Source organism: Eriocheir sinensis, chromosome 13 (genome assembly GCF_024679095.1).
Source record: "Eriocheir sinensis breed Jianghai 21 chromosome 13, ASM2467909v1, whole genome shotgun sequence".
Lineage (NCBI taxonomy): Eukaryota > Metazoa > Arthropoda > Malacostraca > Decapoda > Varunidae > Eriocheir > Eriocheir sinensis.
In genome coordinates, this window is record NC_066521.1 from 23,576,403 (window position 1) to 23,596,965 (window position 20,563).

General features: G+C 42.5%; 1 long non-coding RNA gene and 1 pseudogene across 2 annotated transcripts; one reads left to right on the forward strand and one right to left on the reverse strand.

Moving 5' to 3' along the window:
* Window positions 1-55: 55 nt before the first annotated feature.
* On the forward strand, window positions 56-18,866 carry LOC126998246 (MAGUK p55 subfamily member 7-like; annotated as a pseudogene).
* LOC126998248 (uncharacterized) lies at window positions 16,059-19,480 on the reverse strand. 2 transcript variants are annotated; one of them, XR_007752726.1, is made up of 2 exons: window positions 19,038-19,480; window positions 16,059-17,224 (listed from the first exon to the last, which is right to left on the reverse strand). It is a non-coding gene; the product is annotated as an uncharacterized LOC126998248 (long non-coding RNA). The 2 variants fall into 2 exon arrangements; XR_007752725.1 differs by having other exon boundaries at window positions 19,035-19,480.
* Window positions 19,481-20,563: the final 1,083 nt, after the last annotated feature.

A 20,563-nucleotide genomic window follows, 5' to 3' on the forward strand; every position in this document is an offset into this window, starting at 1 on the left:
GAAGTAATAGCAAAAGAGGAGGAGGCAGAGGAAGAGGAAGAGGAGGCAGAGGAAGAAGAAGAGGAGGAGGAGGAGTCCGGGAGGCTGTGCAGCAGACGACGTGATGGCCGCCATCTGATATCGACTCTTTAAGATGACTCGCGCGATCTTGTGCCTCAAATTATGACATCCTGCTGCCATTAACACTCCCAGATGCACAAAGAGGTGAGATAAAGGACTAAAGCTTTGTTAAATAAGGTCAAAGTGTCGATATAAACCCGGGAAGTGCCTTAAAATGACCCTTCAATTGTTTGTTGTTCGGAGGGAGGGGCGGTTTTGACCTACTTTGACCTTTTCCATTGACCGCTTACCATAATCATAGTGACCTCGTGACCATAATAATGACCTTTTGACCGTAATAATGACCTTTTGACGTCCAGTTTCTGCTCCGAGGTCAGAAGAGGGAGGGGCTGTTTTGACCTACTTTGACCTTTCTCCTTGACCATCGCAGGCTCATTTTGCTCTCTTGAAATAACAGTGATGACCTCGTGACCTATAATGATAATAATGGCCTTAAAGCAACGACCTTTTGGCGTTTGGTATCGGCTCGTGAGGTCAAAAGAGGGAGGGGCTATTTTGTGACTTAGTTTGACCACCCTGTTGAGAGAAAGAAAGAAAAGAGAGAGAGAGATTGGAAATGGGACAGACAGAAACAGAGGACAGACTGGGACAAGACTGAACAGTGTCATAGGTTGTGCAAAAATAATACATTGTTTGGTGTGGACTGAGACAAACGGACAGAGAATGGAACAGGCAGAAACAGAGACAGAGACTGGGATAAAGACAGACAGGCTGAGACAAGACTGAACAGTATCATAGGTTGTGCAAAAATGATACATTGTTTGGTGTGGACAGAGACAGAGACTGAAAGAGACAGACACAGAGAGACTGAAAGAGACAGAGACTGAAAGAAACAGAGACAAAGAAAGACTGAAAGATATAGAGACAGAGACCTTTTGATATATTTTCGTATCAAGCGCTTCATCTTTTGCTCTTTCATCCAACATCTATTATTTATCATGCTATTTGCTTAAAACCGCTCCCAACGGTTCTGCTCTGATAGGGAAATGAATACTAACTAACTAATGGGGAGCATACATATGGGTACGTGTCACTTCACTCACTCGCCGTAAAATATGAGAAATTGAGTCAGTTCTTTTAATCGAGTAGCCAGTGGAGTTTTTTATTTTTTATGGTAGCTGTTCTCTGAGGTGTTGTTTTAATAGGGAAATGAATATTAACTAACTAATGGGGAGCATACGATGGGGACACATCGCTCACCACTACCGTAATATATGAGAAATTGAGTCAGTTCTTTTAATCGAGTAGCCAGTGGAGTTTTTTATTGTAGCTGTTCTCTGAGGTGTTGTTTTAATAGGGAAATAAATAACAGGGTAGAAATAGGAGAAATTGGGTCAGATTATCAAATACAGTCTCCTGTGGAGTTAGAATTTTAATGTTATTTGCTGCTAACCATTCTGGAAGTTGTTATATAAATTGTAAAAATAAAAATAACAGGGTGGAGAGGAAGGAAAAACTGATGAAACAGAAGATATTGGGTCAGGTCAAGAAATTGGGTCCATATATTTCATAGTACAGTTACCATTGGAGTTGAAAGTCTTGTTATTTGCTGCTAGCCATTCAAGAAGTTGCTGCGTTTAGATGGTAAAAATCGAAATAACAGGGTGGGAAACAATGGAAAAAGGGATGAAACTGAAGATATTGGGTCAGGTCAAGAAATTGGGTCCATTTATTTCATAGTACAATTACCAATGGAGTTGAAAGTCTTGTTATTTGCTGCTAGCCATTCTAGAAGTTGTTATTTCAATGGTAAAAATAACATGGTGGAGAGCAAAGAAAAAAATATATAACTGAAGATATTGGGTCCATTTATTTCAGAGTACAGTTACTACCAATGGAGTTAAAATTTTTGTTATTTGCTGAAATTGTTGTTTTGAAGGTAGAGGAAATATATAATAGGGTGGAAAACAATGGAAAAAATATGAAACAGAAGAAATTGTGTGAGATAATCAATACAGGTGGCAGTGAAGTTAGAATTCTTGTGATATTTTCTGATAGCCATTTTCTAAGCATCTTTTTTAATGGGGGAGTGAAACAGCAGGGTTATAAATGCTAAATGGAAGGCCAAAAGGTCAAGAATTAGGTTTTTGTGGGTGTGTTTCCTTTGTTTTCTGACCATTCTTTGTGTTGGCAGAGTTGGGACAGGTTAAGAAATTAGGTCATTGCTGGTAGAGTTGAAATTTGTTGACCTGATGTAGAAAGGCAAGAATTAATCTCTATATGGGTGTGATTCCTTTGTTTTGTGACCACTCTTTGTGTTGGCAGAGTTTGGACAGGTTAAGAAATTAGGTCATTGCTGGTAGAGTTAAAATTTGTTGACCTGATGTAGAAAGGCAAGAATTAATGTCTATATGAGTGTGATTCCTTTGTTTTCTGACCATTCTTTGTGTTGGGAAAGTTGGGTCAGGTCAAGAAATTAGGTCATTGCTGGTAGAGTTGAAATTTGTTGATATGAAGTAGAAAGGCAAGAATTAATCTCTATATGGGTGTGATTCCTTTGTTTTCTGACCACTCTTTGTGTTGGCAGAGTTGGGTCAGGTCAAGAAATTGGGTCATTGCTGGTAGAGTTGAAATTTGTTGATATGAAGTAGAAAGGCAAGCATTAAGTGTGTGTGTGTGTTCTTTGTTTCGTGACCATCCTTTGTGTTACATTGCCAGAGTTGGGTCAGGTCAAGAAACTAGGTCAGTTTATACAGTACAGTTGCCAGAGGGGTCATCATTCCTTTGTTTTCAGGTTAAGTTAGGTCAAGAAATTGGGTCAGTTTATCAAATTTGAGTCAGTTCTCAGATCTCTCTTGTCTTGTAGAGCCAGAGTTGGGTCAGGTCAAGAAATTGAGTCAGTTTAGTCAATACCGTTGCCAGTGGGGTCATAATTCCTCTGATTTCATGTCATTCTTTGTCTCATTCGAGGAGGAGGAGAAGGAGAAGAAGAAGGTAGAGAAGAAGGAGGAGGAGGAGTAGAAAGTGGTTGTGGTTTTGGTAACAGTACTGCCAAAATAATAAAAATAATAATATAAGTATCCCCCCCCCAAAAAAAAAAATCACAACCTTGTTTCTTTCCACTGTGCTGACCTGTCTCTCTCTCTCTCTCCTCAGCCGTGGTGGTGCTGAGCTGACTCACTCGCCGGTATGACAGCTGTGATGGCCGCCGGAGACTCAGGTAGCCTGTGTGAGTGGTCTAGCATGCTGGCTGACGCTGCTGCTGATGATGGTTTTGCTGGTCATCTTCTGGGCGCTTTATCTCTCTCACCCTGCCTGTTGTGTCCTACGCCTCCAGGCTCTCTCTGGTGGAGCTTGGTGGAGTGTGATGCGAGAGAGTGGCTTTGGGATTTATGAAGTTATTTTTTCTTTATTTCTCTCTCTCCTCTTTTCCTTCCTTCTTTATTTACTGCCTTTCCTTTTCCCTTCCTTCATTTTATACTTTTTCTTTCTTCCTTCCTTCCTGCCTTCCTTTCTTCCCTCCTTCCTTCTATCTTCTGTTTTGTCTTCCTTTATGTCCTTCCTTCCTTCCTTCCTTCCTTCTATCTTCCATTCTGTCTTTCCTTCCTTTCTTCTATCTTCCATTCTGTCTTTCCTTCCCTCCTTCCTTCCTTCTATCTTCTGTTCTGTCTTCCTTTCTGTCTTTCCTTCCTTCCCTCCTTCCTCCCTTCTGTCTTCCGTTCTGTCCTTCCTTCCTTCCTTCCTTTCCTCCTTCCTGTCATCAGGGTTGGTATATATACATATGTTTTTGCTTGTAACAACTTAGCTCAACTTTTTCCATCTTCAGAGTGCCATAGTAGTTTTTCTGCGACAACTTTCACCAATAATCTTTTCTAATCTTTTACTCCTGATAACCTTAGATTAATTGCATGTCTTACAGTTTTTGGTGAAGAATTTGATTATTGTTATTATTATTATTATTACTATTATTATTGTTGTTGTTGTTTTTCCATTCATTCTCTCTATATATTATTCAGCTCTCTCAATATATTATTCAACTGTAGGCTTATTAATTCTCTGAGTTAGTTAGTTAGTAGCTTTTAATAAGTAAGAGAGAGAGAGAGAGAGAGAGAGAGAGAGAGAGAGAGAGAGAGAGAGAGAGAGAGAGAGAGAGAGAGAGAGAGAGACTGAGACTATTAAGAAACCAGGGTTGAATCTATGGATGTTAGTAATTCCTGGTACATTAAGAAGCCATCCATTCCCTTACCTTTCCTCTGACAAAGTGCAGTCCAATGTTAAATCTCTGAGTGTTAGTGATTCCTGGTACATGAAAATCCCTTCCCTCTGATAAAGTGCTCTCCCTCCCTTCCTGTCTCTGAGTGTTAGTGATTCCTGGTACATGAAAATCCCTTCCCTCTGATAAAGTGCTCTCCCTCCCTTCCTGTCTCTGAGTGTTAGTGATTCCTGGTACATGAAAATCCCTTCCCTCTGATAAAGTGCTCTCCCTCCCTTCCTGTCTCTGAGTGTTAGTGATTCCTGGTACATGAAAATCCCTTCCTCTGATAAAGTGTGCTCCTCCTTCCTATCTGTGAGTGTTAGTGATTCCTGGTACATGAAAATCCCATCCTCTGATAAAGTGCACTCTTCCTTCCTATCTCTGAGTGTTAGTAATTCCTGGTACATGAAAATCCCATCCCTCTGATAAAGTGCTCTCCTCCTTCCTGTCTCTGAGTGTTAGTAATTCCTGGTACATGAAAATCCCTTCCTCTGATAAAGTGCTCTCCTCCTTCCTGTCTCTGAGTGTTAGTAATTCCTGGTACATGAAAATCCCATCCTCTGATAAAGTGCACTCCCTCCCTTCCTGTCTCTGAGTGTTAGTAATTCCTGGTACATGAAAATTCCTTCCCTCTGATAAAGTGTGCTCCCTCCCTCCCTGCAGCACTGAGTGGACTAATATCCTCTCTGGAGAAGGCCAGGACCCAAATAGACAGTGATGAGGAGGACTTTGGCTTGGCGGACCTGCTTAAGTCGGGAACTCCAGGCGCCACAATGTACATAATAAGGTGTGGCTGGGTGTGTGTGTTGGGGGTGGAGTTGTTTGTGTGTTTGTGTGTTTATATAGTTATTTTCATGTTATCTCTCTCTCTTTATCATTATTATCATCATTGGTGTTATAACTTTGTGTCTGTAATAATTCTTTGACAGGCAGCGTCCACACACTGACCCTGACTAACCGTGAAAAATAACAAAAATAGTCATGCCAGGTTTTGCCCAGAGCCCAAACCCTCCTGTTCCTCCTCCCCCTTAGATCAACCGCACGCGCAAGACATGCCAGGCGCTCATGTCCAACGCGGAGGAGATTGGCATTTCCATCATGAAGGAGATACACAACCGCACCATTCCCTCAGCGGATGCCATAGAACTCTTTGCCATACTGCAGTCGCCGCACCTTCAGGTCAGTCATGGCTTGGGGCAGGGATGAAGTAAATACAAGAATTGTGTATTTGAATACAAATACAAAGACTTCAAATTCCAAAGAATATGAATACACTGAAATGGTTTTAATTTGAATACATATATGAATACTTCTTGAAAGTATTCGACAATACATTCATAAATACTTTTCATTGAAAAATACCTTCTTGACATAATGGGGTGTTGAACTGTTTTGAAGTTATGCAACAGTAAAATGAACTCATGAACACACACTCAGCATCCACACTGAGTCAGTGAGTCAGACTCCAGCATCCAGCCGCCCTGCTACAGTCTGCAAACCCTGAGCTATACACGATGATTACACGTCCGCCCAGGAGGCTGGAGTTGTAAGGAACAACGGCTGTTATTTCTGATAACAAATTTTTAAGTATTCATCAGACTATTCACAGAATATGAATACTTTCCCCATGTATTCAAATATGAATGAGAATACTTTGATTGCTATCAATATTTATTCAAATAGGAATACAAATACACCCAAATACGGTATTCCAATACGAATACAGAATAGGAATACTCCATCCCTGGCTTGGGGAGAGCAGTACTTTTTCTCCTTGCTTCCCAGGCTCACAGTTTTAGGTCTGTTGAGAACACACGAGACTGACTTTCACGGTGGTGTCTGCGTCCTGCCTGACAAAATATTAACCAGTTGCGTATCCCCCAACAGGGAGTCCTCCAAGCGCATGACAGCATTGCCAAGGACTTCAAGGCCACACCTCCCTGAGATTCCTGTGGAGGTTGACGAGACGAGGAGAAAGTCAAGATTGTGCAGCTGGTGAAGAGCAATGAGCCAATGGTAGGAGCCTCGTCTGTCTGTTATAACTCCGTATTTTAAAACCTAACCTAACTTAGCGTAACATATAAGCCACTCAGTTGCCCTGTTTGAAGAGCCTCTCTTAGTAGAAGTTGCTGCTGGGATTTTCAGGGACTTTTGTGATCCTGGTGATGGTTTTTATACACAACTTCTGTACTACGAACGGGAAAATTGCTACCCATGAAAACCTGGTTAATCTTCTCTGTGGCCTTGGGAAATAGTTGCAGTGGGAGCCTGAAATCTTTAGAAATATGGACCTGTACATATGTCAGGATTATTGTCATTGCTATTATTGCCGTTATTACTGCAAGAACCTGCCGTCATTCGAGCATTCGCTACTCGGAATTGCTTTAACACACATAAATACATAACTTTTTTAGTTGTTTTGATGTGAAATCCTCGCCATAACAACATCAGTATTTCACATCACATGCAACTAGATATATACATCACAATACCGTCCCGATCACAGGTTGACAGACTGGGATATATTCACATTATGGGGACAATTGTGTTGGCCTGAGATGGTGTGACGGCATGTTTGGGGCGACCCGCACCGCACAGGTGACATAGGTTAACTTGAGGGTCTTTCAGTATAGAAGCCTCACACCTCACTTTGTTGTATAGAAAGTCTCATTAGTAAGGAAGCACATATGAATTTTCTGAGTCAAGACCTATAGTAACTGTTTGGGGTTTTGTTAGGTTAGGTTAGGTTAAGTTTAGGGTATCTTCAAACACATGATAGCCAGCGCATTATGGTATAAATCAATGAAGAATGCACCTCACTTTGTTGTATAGAAAGTCTCATTAGTAAGGAAGCATATATGAATTTTTCGAGTCAAGACCTATAGTAACTGTTAGGGGTTTTGTTAGGTTAGGTTAGGTTAAGTTTAGGGTATCTTCAAACACATGATAGCCAGTGCCTTATGGTATAAATCAACAAAGAATGACCTCACTTTGTTGTATAGAAAGTCTCATTAGTAAGGAAGCACATATGAATTTTCTGAGTCAAGACCTGTAGTAACTGTTTGGGGTTTGGTTAGCTTCTCATTGCAGACGTAATAGATATTTTAGATGAGTGAAGGCTGATTCAGTGGTTGAAGGGGACACTCAGCATATTACAGCAGTCATCTATAAGGCTGAAGACTCCCAAAGCACATAAGAAGATTGGTATTTCCTTCTTTATCGATTTTCCCTTTGGTCGAGAAGGTAACCAAAGCCACCCAGTCTGAGAACCATTGCGTGAGACAGTGTATCTCTGTCTCAGTCTGTGTTGAATTCCTGACCCTTGTTGTTGTTTGCTCAATGCTTGCCACAGGAGGGAAAGGGAGCTGAGCCTATTGTGGTGAGTAGAAAGACTTGTTTTGTGTCATTTTACGTGTGTAGATGTAGAGAACGAGTGTGTGGTCTTAAGGGACTGCTACTTTTAATTAACATAGTGCCTTCAACTTAAAGTAATGGTCTCTAAAGTAAAGTAGTAGTTCTAGCGGTCCCCTAAACTACAATAGCGTTCCCTCAAACTAAAGCAGCCCTGAAATTAAGTACCACTCCCCTTAATGAAAGTAGTGATTCCTTAAACTCAAGTAACAGTCCCTTAATTGTTTCCTTCACCTGCATACTTCCTCCTCTTTCTACTCTTGCTCAGCCCTGTACTGTCCTAATCCCTTATGCAAGAGTTAACTGGCATCTTCATTCTTTCATCCCCTTCACTGGTAAACTCTTTCTTCCTCCCTTCTTTTATCACTGGTTTTCCTTATTCCTTCCTTCCTTTTGTTATTTTTTTTCTTTCTCTTTCCTTCCCCCCTCTCTTCCTTCCTTTTTTACTGGTTTTCCTTTTTCCTTCCTTCCTTCCCCTAGTTCTTCTCTTCCTTCTATCCTTGAACTGCCTTACACACACACCCTCTCAATTTCTGGCGATGTCAAGGCAGTGTTAATTTCACATCCCCTCCTTCCTTTCTTCCTTCCCCCCAACCGCAGGGAGCCACCATCAAGCAGGACGACCGCACCGGCGCCATAATCATTGCCCGGATCATGCATGGGGGCGCCGCAGACCGCTCCGGCCTCATCCATGTTGGTGACGAGGTGCAGGAGGTCAACAACTTCAACGTGGTGGGCAAGACTCCGGCCGATGTCCACAAGATACTGGTAAGGGAGAGAGAGAGAGAATCGGTTATTTTTATAGAGAGAAAGAGAGAATATGGGTTATTTTTACAGAGAGAGAGAGAATTCCTTGTCAGTTGATATTTTTATTATTAGTTATTTTTCTGAGCCAGCCAGTAACCCAGTGCCCCCCCCCTCACCCCCCAGATGCAAGCAGAGGGCACCATCACCTTCAAGCTCCTCCCGGCCAGCAGCTCGGCACACCTCAGGGAGAGCAAGGTGAGGGTGCGTGCCTACTTCGACTACGATCCCAAGGAGGACAAGCACATCCCCTGCAAGGAGGCCGGGCTGCCCTTCAACAAGCTGGACATCCTACACATTGTGACCCAGGATGACCCCTACTGGTAAGCCCTGGGTGACCTCATACAAGTTGGAGTTATGGAAATTGACCTCTCCAATACTTTTTTTTTTTTAGGGGCAGTGATTAACAGGTCTTTTTTTATTGTTTTTCTACCGGTAAGCCCTGGGCGACCTCATAGAACCTGGCGTTATGTAAATTGACCTCTCTTTTGACCTCTCTTCGATACTCAGTTTTTATAGGGTCAGTAATTAGCAGGGTTTTGTCTCACAATTTTTTTTTCCTGACCTGTTTACTATACAAAAATCAGACCCAAGAGCAGAGCCTATGGTCCAGACTAGGTGGTGTGTTCTTAACCCGTCCGCTGCGATTGGCACAGATTTTGCCTTCACTGGTGGCCTGGGAACATATACTGCCAGGTCTTTCTCTGCCTCTGTGGTGGATAGTGGAGTGTTTCCCATGTGGTATTTGTGTGCTGGATATCCCTTCACTGGTAGCCGGGTAACATACACTCCCAGGTCTTTCTCTGCCTCTGTTGTGGATAGTGGAGTTTTTCCCATGTGGTAATGGTGTGCTGGATATCCCTTCACTGGTAGCCTGGTAACATATACTCGCAGGTCGTTCTCTGCCTGTGTGGTGGATAGTGGAGTGTTTCCCATGTGGTATTGGTGTGCTGGATATCCCTTTACTGGTAGCCTGGTAACATACACTCCCAAGTCTTTCTCTGCCTGTGGTGGATAGTGTAGTATTGGTGTGCTGGATATCCCCTCCCATGGTGCAGGACTTTACATTTTTCTTCATTGAATTGTAGCAGCCACTTTTTGTTCCATTCCTGTAGCTTGGTGAGGTCTTCTTGTGGGAAGTATGCAGTTAAGGGGGTAAACTGAAGTGCAATAACATGATATCAAATAGCCACTAGGAGTCTACGTTTGTACTTTATGATCTTGTGTCTTTGGTGTCCGACAGGTGGCAAGCTCGGAAGGAGGGCGATCGCAACATGAGGGCCGGACTGATCCCCTCTCGGCAGCTGCAGGAGCGCCGCATCCTTGCCCACCGCCAGGACCAGACAGCCAACGGACAGAGTAAGGCACGATGAACACTGAGGGTTCCTAGGAAGGCTCAAGGGTTAATACATAAGAAAAAATAAATAAAAAACTGGAAGGCTCAGTCAACATTGCACAAGTAAAAATCAATAAAGAACTCAAAGGCTTGGTAAACATGGCACAGTCTAAGCCAGGCAGGACCCTTTGTACTGGATCTTATAAGTGGACCTAACCTAACCTAATACCAGTGCCTGCAAGGGTGGTGTGTGGGTATTTACCTGTTTGTATTTACCTATATGTAGCATGCAGGGCCTGAGTTCAAGCTGGGATTGTCCTGTCTCCCAAGCTATATTTGTCCAGCTTTTCCTCCATTATATGGACACTGCCTGCTTCAAAAGTGTCTTTGTTTAGTTCATTCCATTTATCCACACTCCTCTATGGAAAACTGTACTTCTTTATATCTTTCAGACAAGTCCTCTTTCTCAATTTCTTGCTATGTCTTCTCATTTGCCTCCTTCCTTCCATCTCACTCAAATCTTTTCTGTCCAACAAGTCCATTCCACTTGTGTTCCTGTACAGTGCTATCAGATCTCCTCTGTCTCTTCTTTCTTCCAGTGTTGGTAAGCCAAGCTCCTCCAATCTAGTCTCGTATGACAGACTTGATAGTTCTGGTACCATCTTAGTTGCAATCCTTTTTAGTTTCCTTATATCCTTTTTCCTGTACAATTCTCTCAGGTCCCCTCTTTCTCTTCCTTCTTCCAGTGTTGGTAGGCCCAGCTCCTCCAATCTAGTCTCATGATAGATACTTGATAGCGTTACTGATCTTGCCACAGTTGCAGGGTGCATCCTCCCCAAGTCCCCAAGCTGCCGCCCGTCCCCCAAGGTCAAAAAGATCATCTACGACGCCTCCGAGAGCGAGGACTTTGACCGGGAGGAGGTGCCGACCTACGAGGAGGTGGCCCGCCTACCTCGCCCTGGCCTGCCCCGCCCCATCGTGCTCATTGGTCCTCCGGGGGTGGGCCGCAACGAACTCAAGCGGCGGCTCATGGCCCTAGACGTGGACAAGTATAGAACGCCTGTGCCTAGTAAGTGCCCTGAATATCTAGTCGAGTTCCCTTATAACAGGATGAGTATTGAGGCTCACAGTTAGTACACAGAAGGACGCAAAGTTTAGTATAGTCACCCCTAACAGTGACTCCCCCCCCCCCTTCCTCTTGTTATGGTCCATGCTAGCAGTGGTCCCATTGTGCCTCACCTCTCCTTCCAAAGAGTCGTCCTCTGGCCTTGTGGATATGCAGGATGCTGATCACCAAAAGAGTTATTTTTATACGGAGAGAGAGAGAGAGAGAGCATAGGTGGTTTTATCCAGAGAGAGAGAGAGAGCACATTAGTTATTTTTATACAGGAAGAGAAAGAGAGAGCATTGTTTTTCTTGTTTTTTTGTTTTTACCCTTGAGCTGGCTGCCTCACTTGCCATAAAAAAAAAATAAAATGTGTGACCTCTCGACCTCCTTCCAACAGTGACGTCTCGGCCGCCCAGACTGGGAAGTGAACAACGCGACTACCAGTTTGTGACGCGGGAGGACCTGGAAGAGGAGGCCGCGGCGGGCACCCTGGTGGAGCACGGGGAGTTTAAGGGCCACCTCTACGGCACCTCAGCCATCACCCTGAAGAGCATGATCAACGCCGGCTATGTTGTGATACTCACCCCGCACTACCAGGTGGGCGCGAGGCTCAGGCACACCAGTAGCTCACAACAGTAGCCTCACACGACTCTCTTCTCCTGCTCATCCCTGTACTATCCAGATCCCTTATGCAAGAGTTAACCAGCATCTTTATTCTTTCATCCCTTCTGCTGGTAAACTAGAACAGCCTCCCTTGTCTGTATTTCTACTTGCTGATCCCTATACTATGCAGATCCTTTATGCAAGAGTTAACCAGCATCTTTATTCTTTCATCCCTTCTGCTGGTAAACTAGAACAGCCTCCTTTGTCTGTATTTCTACTCTTGCTCATCCCTATTCTATGCAGATCCTTATGCAAGAGTTAACCAGCATCTTTATTCTTTCATCCCTTCTGCTGGTAAACTAGAACAGCCTTCCTTCATCGTATTTCTACTCTTGCTCATCCCTATACTATCCAGGTCCTGTATGCAAGAGTTAACCAGCATCTTTATTCTTTCATCCCTTCTGCTGGTAAACTAGAACAGCCTTCCTTCATTGTATTTCTACTCTTGCTCATCCCTATACTATCCAGGGCCCTTATGCAAGAGTTAATCAGCATCTTTATTCTTTCATCCCTCTGCTGGTAAACTAGAACAGCATTGCTTCATCAGATTTCTACTCTTGCTCATCCCTATAGTATCCAGGTCCTGATTGCAAGAGTCAACCAGCATCATCACGCCTTCATCCCTGCCACCAGTAAAGTCTGGACTAGCCATCCTTGTCTGCATTTCTTCCTCCTGCCTGTGACTTGAACTCTTTCAAAATTGACCTCTTTTTGGCCACTCTTTTAAACTTTTTTTTATATAGGGCAGTGATTAGCATGCTTTTTTCTCATTGTTATTATTATTATTATTATTTTTTTTTTGGGGGCTTTAGGTGCTTCCTTTACTGTTACCCTTCACTCCAGCGACGGCATCACCATATGGAAAGGGTTAGTCCTCTTCTAAACTTCTTAATCCTCTTCTAAACCTCTTAAGAGAAAATGGAAGAGGAATTTGGAGGAGGATTGAGAGGTTTAGAAGAGGATTAATCCTCTTCCTTTTCCTCTTGACCCTTTCCACACTGTAACGCCGAGATCTGCATCACGGATGGAAAGGGTTAAATAATGCTAATACTAATGCTAATCCCTTGTTTCAGGCCCTCAAGTACCTGAGAACTGCAGAGTTCAAACCCTACGTGATATACATCAAGCCTCCCACACTTGCCGTGCTCAAAGAGACCAGACTGGCAGCTCACGCGCGCTCAACTTTTGATGAAAATAACTCCAGAGGGTTCACTGTGAGTCTCTGCAGTGTTTGTTGTGGCAGGGCACACCTCAGCAGATGTAGGAACCTGCAAGTGACTAGAAACATATATAACCCACTGGGAAACATTGTAGAAACTTCCTTTACATTCTTTAGAAAGGTGTAGAGTGTGTGGTGAGCTTACTAAAGTATTAGATGTGTTAAGCGTAATGCTGATTAAGTATTAGTACGGTAAAAGATGTCAGGGCCCACAGCAGTGAGTAAAAATTGGATGAATTAACCCGCCCTCTGCGATTGGCACAGATTTGGGTTTCACTGGTAGCCTGGTAACATACACTCCCAGGTCTTTCTCTGCCTCTGTGGTGGACAGTGGAGTGTTTCCCATGTGGTATTTGCATGTTGGATATCCCCTCCCAAGGTGCAGGACTTCACAGTTTTCTTCATTGAATTGTAGCAGCCACTTTTTGTCCCATTCCTGTAGCTTGGTGAGGTCTTCTTGTAGGAAATCTGCAGTCAACAGGTTAACCCCTTCAACACGAGGACGCATATATTGCGTACTTGCGTGCCCCGTACCATATCCGAGGACGTGCATACAGCGTCCTGGCTTGCTTTAGCCAATATACGAGTTATTTTATCTCTATATTTATGCTTACATCTCAAAGTTATCAATTAATTTATGTTTCTTTATGTGCACCATTTAATTCTGCATGTTTTCATAAATAATACATGATGATTATGTTGAGTTTATGGCTGAAAACTTGTTATATTCAATAGCAACATTTTAAATTTGGCGTGCGCGGTGATCCCGGATACGCCGCAGGGCGCTGTTTTGGCCCAGCCATAGTGAGTTTCTTTATGTGCACCATGTAATTCTGCGTGTTTTCATATAATACATGATTATGTTGAGTTTATAGCTGAAAACTTGTTATATTCAATAGCGACATTTGAAATTTGGTGCGCATGGCACTGTCTTGGCCCGGCCGCAGTGAGTTTCTTTATGTGCACCATTTAATTCTGCATGTTTTCATATATAATACATGATGATTATGTTGAGTTTATGGCTGAAAACTTGTTATATTCATTAGCGACATCTGAAATTTGGCGCTCGTGGCGATCTCGGATACGGCACGGGGCGCTGTTTTGAACCGGCCGTAGTGTAGGGGTTAAGCGGATGTGTACTTGATGCAAATTTGATTGAAAGTTTCCATTGTAGGGCAGATAGATGTAGGGCTTGGGAGGAGAGGGGATGAAAAACTTGTCAGGAGTTGCTGCTTGTAATCCTCTAGTGTGTTTGTGTGTGTGTGTGTGTGTGTGTGCTTGTGTCACTGTCCGAGGGTTAATGCCAGGCTAACACTGCCCTTGCAGGAGGACGAATTCAAAGACATGCTGAAGGCTGCCGCAAGGATAGAGTTCCACTACTCCCACTGGTTTGACGAGGTGGTGGTCAATGACGAGCTCTCCTCCGCCTTTGAGCTGCTGCTGACTGCTGTTAACCGGGTGGAGACAGAGCCGCTGTGGGTGCCGGCCTCATGGGTGCAATAATCTGGCGCTAGATCAGTGAGTCATCGAGTGTCTGCGTAGTGTTCAACATTCCCCCTTGAGGGACCTTCTCCTCGCAGGACATTTTCTTCCTGTGACTTATTCCTTCCTGGAGGCTTTCCCTTCCCAGACATTATCCTCCTGTTTATTTATTTATCACCAATTTCCAAACTAGCAAACCTTGACCCAAAAAATGCAACTTCCACCAAACAGTAACCCAACACCAGTGACCTGTTACCCATGTCATGACGTATCCAGGGCAGGAAGTGGCCACAGAGAGAAGTGTCCTGAAGGGAATGTGTTCTGCGGGAAGATGTGTGGAGGGGAGCTACCCACTGGAGAACGAGAGCAGACCCCCATCAGCTGTCTGTCGAGGGGCTGAGACGCAGTGCTGTGTTAATATATAAGATTGGCATTGTGTCTGTGAGGGCCAGTTATGCATCAGTGTCATCTGCTCGCCGGGACAGAGGCCAAAGTGCCACATGTGTGTGTGTGTGTGTGTGTGTGTGTGTGTGTGTGTGTGTGTGTGACCTAACTCCACGTATGACCCTAACAAAGTACAGTGCTAAGATTTAATTGTTTTTGTAGGCAAATGAAGGAAAGGGAATTGGCTCAAGGGCAAAAACAAAAATACAAAAGCCCACATTATTGCTGCTCCCTCAATAGAAAAACAGACGAGTGGGCAGAAGAGAGGGTCAGCCTTGGAGGGAGAGGTGTCTGTCTGTCTGTCTTGATAACGCCTGACTGCTGCCTGAACTGCCGTACTCAATGTGTGGGCGACAATTCCGTACAGTTCACTTCACATTCCATTTTGTAGCAAGGCTCGGCCAAAACACATTCCATAGCATGTCGTAATACCTCTATGCATTCAAACTGAAGGCAGCAAGCAAATGGATATTGTTATTTCTGGTCATTAATTTGCGAGTATTTGTCAAATTATGCGATGAGTACGTACACCTTCCCTGAGTGTTTGAATACGAGTGCGAATACTTAACTGATTCAGATACAAATGTCATGAATCTCAACACTATTCAAATGGGTTCTGTCAGGAATTCCAAATATAAACACTCCATCCCTATTTGGAAGCCTCATCACTTTCGATCGGCAGCAGACAAAGGGTCATATTATAAAACATTATGTCCCCCAAACACACTCTCTTGACAAGGGTTTCATAGGAGGTGTGGGCATTTCCAAGGGATACTTTAATGACCCTGGTGATAGTGTGACCCTTCTGCTTTACCACGAACCTAAAATTTCACTCGAGCGAATTTCCCCGATCTCCTTTTTGGCCTTTGGAATAGATTTGAGGGGTGGAAGTGTCTGACAGTTCTGACCGAAATATCATAATCAACAGCAAACAAACAAACTTTCCTGTGGCAAGGACACTTGGCCATCACACCTGTTTACTTTTGGTTTGTGCCTTTCCTTTGTGGAGCGCATGGAGCGGACCAAAAACCGCACACCCTGAATACAAATAAGCAAGCACTGATGCGTCTAAGACATACTGGGCTTTCCCGTTGTTACCCTTACTAAAGAATCTCCTGATAGAGTAGTGACACGCCGAAAGCGGTTAGTCGGCCGGTTCTCTCGTCTTGTCCCGCCGGTCGCCTTGCTACTTAGAGATATTACTAGTTATGTATAGCTAATATTACACTGTTTTATGATAGTCAAAGCTCCAAGGAATATTGAATTATTTGTTGCAGAGTGTGTGTGTGTGTGTGTGTGTGTGTCATGGGTCCCACTTCTGAGTCTCAGTCAGTCAAACTTTAGCTTTAATCTCATCTAAGTCTCGGGATTGGATGACCTCCTTGTCCCCCAGGCTGTTCCATAGATCTGTGCATCCATTGGCAAAGCTGTTTCCTGACCTCTTTCATACATTCACCTTTATGTCCCCTGCTTGCTCTGACGTCCCTTACAAACATGTCCTCTATCAGTTCTGCTTACTCCCCTATTGCCCTGAACCCTGCTGTCATGTCCCCTCTCTCTCCTCTCTCTTTCAAGGATTGCTGCCCCAACCCTTCCAGTCTAGTTCACTTGCTACCCTTTGTATTGTTTTGGTCTCCTTTGTGTTTCTTTGTATGTGAGGGGCACTCTGCTTCTTCCTCTCTTCATCCATCAGTGACTTGACACTCTTTTGCTTGTCAACAGCTTTTAAGTCTATCCAATGTGTTCTTCAGGGGGAAAATTATTCTGGACCAACATTCCCAAGTGTGTGTGTGTGTGTGTGTGTGTGTGTGTGTGTGTGTGTGCAGACACTTTTAAAAATAATGTTAATATGTCAAACAATAAAAGTAGTGAACATTTTGCAGTAACTAGCAGTTGGTGCCCCAGTAGCTAGGAGTAGGAAAGACTCACTGTAATATAAACATTTCATCTTGGTGTTTACAATGTTTGGTAATTACTTTTTTGGTGGCCCAGCAGTACCCAAGACTGAGGCAGAGACTTGCAGCTACAGTTATCAAACAGTGTCGGGGTTTTAGTGTCCACATTATGTTCTGTGAAAGCCTTCCCACCAGCCTGTGTTTTGAGTCTCTGTGTCCTGCAGTGCACCGTACAACTGATGCTCAAACTTTATGTTGTAACCTGTACTTCCATTCTTTGTTGAGCATTGCTTGGTCTCCAGACGTAGGAGCATTTCACTTCAACAAATCAACAAACTGGATGACATACAGGACTATAGGTACACTGAAATATATGTTATGTAAGACACAGTGTGAAGGTGTTTAAATTCACTGTGATTCTCTGCTGGACTCACCTATTGATTTTTTTTATTATTATTAATCTATTTATATAGGAGGGCCCCTTCAAGTGTAGGAACCTAAGGGCCAGTGCCTAGTGGTCAGCTTGCTCCAGCCTGCAGCCCAGCACCTGTTGACTTGGTGGTGGTGGTGGTGGTGGTGAAACACTTTCCTCAGTCACTCTTAAGAGGAGGCAGGATAGGTGATGATGGTGTGTTAGGTGTGCCGTTTCTTTTGTTTTTTCTTCAGTGACAAGGACACAGCAACATTACAAGATTAGTGCCTGGCTCCCCCAATGAAAGGTAGAGAGAAAGACAGTAAGGGCTGCAGCTTTACACTCCAACACAGGAAGTTTGAATAAGTTCCCAAACCAAACACAAAATTCTACGGAAATTCCTCGTATGTACCGTGTTTAGTGTTGGTATAAAATGAAGGAAACTTTAGAAACCCACACAGGAAATCTCTTTAGTATCTGGCATTGGAGAATGTAGTTTGGTTTGGGTACTGACAGTGACTCTGTTGGATTGTTGAACTGGCTCACCAATTGGCAAATATCTGTCATGATTCAAGAGGTGCTTTGGGAGGCAGTGAAGACAGACTGTGCCATAGTTCACCGCTGACAGGGATGAAGTAACAAAGACAGACTTACCTCCTGTGTTAGCAAAGATTCTGGTTGTGTTAACTCTTGCATTAGGGAAGATACTTGCTAACTCTTGCATTAGTAAGGAGACTGGATAAATCTTAGTAGTTAGATATATTAATTACTACTGGTTAATCTGGTCAGTATAGAGTGAGGTTAACTCTTACAGAAAAAAATCATAGGACAGTAAGTTATTTTTTGTAGTAGAAGAGAGAAGGAGGCGAGGTGAAGCCAAGACCCAAAGGTTGTAAGTGTTCTTGTGGGTAACGCTTGATGTTAGTATCCGAGTAAGTTATGAGAGAGAGAGAGATTACTTACTGTTGGGTGATGTCCATTTTATTAGTTACGTATTTGATTAGAGATTATGTAACTGATGCTCTGTTAATATATCTTGCTGGTGTTTGGTTAGGTTTCTCTCAAACACACACATACAGAACACACACACACACATGTCTAGTGTTTGTGTCTATAAATCAAACTTCTCATTTCTGTATCTGTTCCTATCTTGAACTCCAGACTGGATATTATGTATTTTATAATTTACTTCTTGATGATCATTTTCTGCATTCAGTCACTTGGAGGAGAACAGGAAGCTCCAGTCATTGGACTGTTTGTTATTCACCTTTTGGCTGGTGTGGTGTTCCAGAGTGGTACCTTCCATATTTTGTTGTTTCCTCGTTCAGTCCCTGATGTTTTGATATCAGTTTTTATATTTCGCCCCAGATATTACGTTTCAAAGTGTGCGCCAGATAGTGGAGTGGAAGGTTCTGTCTCACACTCATTTCTCTGCACTACTGACATGACCACAAGGACCATTAGCATGACTCCCAGACCCCAGGACCCTCGTGGCAAGCTCTGCTGTGCCTGGCATCAGAAGGGAGGGCATGATGCTGGTAATGGCCACTCCAAAACAGCAGAATTAAAAGAGTGTGGTCAGCTGTGTCGAGTTTTGAAGCAGGACTAGGTAGTACAAGCACTCAGCCTCTTCCAGCACAAGCCCAAGCACTTCCGTGGCTGCCAGGACAGGAAACTTGAGGGGATTGAGAGGGAAAATATTCTGGTGGCATGGACAGTATGCAGCCAAATAGGTGGGTTGTATAAACTTATTTGAATAAAAATACTACACAAATGATATTATGTTAATTTTCTAACTACATAAGACTTTCTTCCCCGGCAGCCTGTCAGATAACACTGCCGGCAATCAGTCAGGCGGATGGTTCAGCTTCACACAGACAATTTATGCTCTGATAATAATACCACCACCACACCACCACCACCAGGGCTCCACCACCACCACCACCACCACTCCAAACCCTACCACTGTTACTCCCAGCAAGGTGTAAAGGGAAAAAATTATTGTCTTGATTTTATTGACGGTTTTTCTTTTTTTATGAATTTTTCTTGGGTCAAGGAGGGTCGAAAAACCTGACTCCCTCCTCAACATGCATAAGTATGGGGAAAACAGGTTCCCAGTTTGACAGTTTTGGTGGTCACCAAGTTTCTTTGTAAGGCAGCCGTGTCAAGTAGCGGGGGGGCTTCCTGTGCTGGGGTGTTGAGGCCACTGTGAAGGACGTGCTTGTACTGGACATGACTGATGGGATGAATGCCTTATGCATCAGCCTTAGGTAACATATTATGTACCAACACTTGTGTAAGCCAGCAGGGGGACTGTCTTTTGCCTCACTCTGTCTTGGGACTCTACAACATAGAAAAGATGTGATAATTGTTATACACTTGATTTTATTTGTTTTTACCTGAAAATTTATATATATATATATATATATATATATATATATATATATATATATATATATATATATATATATATATATATATATATATATATATATATATATATATATATATATATATATATATATATATATATATATATATATATATATATATATATATATATGGCAGAAAATTCTCTTGTAGATATTTCGTTGAAGGTTCCAAGTAGCTTATAGGTTCCTGAGGGTATGTATCTTTTTAGACAGTCATAGTGTGTTAGGGTGTTTAGATGTCAAGTTTGTGACCACCGTAACAAGTCATGTGGCAGCCACAGGGTGAGGTCGGGGGAGCATTGCAACTGTTTCATGGCTCACCCTTTCTCTCTCTCTCTCAAGACTAGTGACGAGGGGTCCAGGACCTGAAATCATGATTTAGCAAAAAATGCCTTGCCATGGCAAAGTCACAAACTTAACATTAAGGAGAATAAAACACTGCTGAGAGCTCTTGAGAGATAACCTCAACAAGATAATAAACACTGAGATACCTGTCACCTTAATATATATATATATATATATATATATATATATATATATATATATATATATATATATATATATATATATATATATATATATATATATATATATATATATATATATATATATATATATATATATATATATATATATATATATATATATATTGGCATAAGGTATGACAAATGGGTGGTATGAGTGGAACACAGGGTAGTAAGTGTATCATTATTTCTTCAAAATTTCAACAGTCTTCTTCAGAGAGAAAATTGTTTCACTCCTCTAAAGAAGACTGTCAAAACATTAAACGAAATATAGATGCTACATCTGCTACAGCTTATATATATATATATATATATATATATATATATATATATATATATATATATATATATATATATATATATATATATATATATATATATATATATATATATATATATATATATATATATATATATATATATATATATATGTATGTTTGTGTAGTGTTGGTTGTTGTGGAGTGTGTTGGAGGGCAGCACGCTGAGTATCACTGCCATGGAGGGCGAGTGGTCTAGTG